A 1,652-nucleotide genomic window follows, 5' to 3' on the forward strand; every position below is an offset into this window, starting at 1 on the left:
GCTTTGGGCATGTTTTTTTTTATGAGAGTGTAACATTATAACATGATATAAAACTCAAAGTTGATTTTACATGAAATTGCCCCTTTAAAACATACACCAAACTATGAGTGTGAGGTTACAGTAATTCGTAGTAAAGACGTGTCCATGTTGGAGTACTTACCTTCTTCACGTTAAGGGGTATATATTTAAATTGGTTGAAACCCATCATTTACCTTTCTTCACTTTCAACACACGGCGGGGGCAGCGAGCCTGAATGATGGGTCAAACACTCGCTGTCTCCGTGGCTTTCAGTGATTGTCAATAAAGTTAAATTCACCTCAGATGGCTATCAGCTTTGATCTGGTGTTCTCTGACGAGCCGGCGGAAGGCATTTTGAACCCTCTGGAAGCRCGGCGGTGCACTCAGACCTCTCACATGTGGAGCCTCACATCGCCTGGCCCATGTTATTGTGACCGCTTGCTGAGTTTTTGTTTTTAACGTCACTTTTAATTGTCAATCACCTGCTATTCTGTTTCTTTAGCCCCGCAAAAAAAAAAGAAAAGAAAGAAAATACATATTTATGAGGTCTGCCGCTTTTGTGAGCACATTTGACGTTGATTACGTGGACTTGGACTCCAGATGTGTGGCTTTACAAGCACAAACCATCCAGCTCCCACAGTTCTCCTTTTTTTTTATATTTGTAAGRACCGGGGTGTTTATTTGCATTGAGACACTCATCAGTTGCAGCAGCAGGTTTCATTCTCATCACAGAAAGATTTACGGTTAACGAGCCAATCATTGGTGTACGTTCCATCTATGTTCACTTTTGCAGCTAGCAGAGTACGTCCGGAGCCAAAGTCCGATAAAAGGTTTTGATCTGCCAGCCTCAAACAATCCTTTTTGCTTGAAGGTGTGGGGGCAGAAGGACTTAACATAATGCTATTAATCATACGAGGGCGGCAGGGTTCAGCTGGTGTAACGGTCAGCTTCTAAAAGCCCGACTTATTAAGTTCTTCTCACTCTGCATTGACTTCAGTGTAAAATCTTTGAAGGTTTGATCAGGTACAGGTGCCGGTTCTCGCTGTTCAAAGCGATACCCCAAACTCTTTCGCCTGGCCATTAAAGTCGACGCAAGGGCAGGGTGGGTCAACTTCTGCCTTTCTATCAGAACCGCAGCTGAGGAAAGGCTCATTAGGCCTAATTACAAATGTTCTGTCCTGGAGCCAGTCCTCATTTTTTAGCTCGTTTTTTTTTGGGGGGGAAAAGTTGGTAACAAAATACAAAAGTGGAGACTTGGATCAAATCAAAACAGAAGCAGATTTTCTTGGTTATTAGGGGTTATCGCTCAAACAGTTTAAAAGTTTAGTTGAGSGACATGGGAGATTTCATCTGCATTGTTTGTTTGGAGCCCAGATCTCTCTCTCTCTCTCTCTCTTTTTCCCCAGGCAAAGGAGGATTAGGCTTGTCGGCGACTGAGCTCCTCTTCGCCACTCCACACTCCAGCAATCAGGCAGGCTGCCAAACAAACAGATGAAGTCAACAGAGAGACGCTTCCTTGTGTCTTCTGAGATGTGACTGCAACAGATGCCGGGCTGACACCGGGCGCTTGACACAGTGTGACAACCTACTGTGTCTACACAGCCAGCTTCACTTTGACTTATTCTGAGGAAAAG

Source organism: Austrofundulus limnaeus, unplaced genomic scaffold, assembly GCF_001266775.1.
Source record: "Austrofundulus limnaeus strain Quisiro unplaced genomic scaffold, Austrofundulus_limnaeus-1.0 Scaffold158, whole genome shotgun sequence".
NCBI classification, from domain to species: domain Eukaryota; kingdom Metazoa; phylum Chordata; class Actinopteri; order Cyprinodontiformes; family Rivulidae; genus Austrofundulus; species Austrofundulus limnaeus.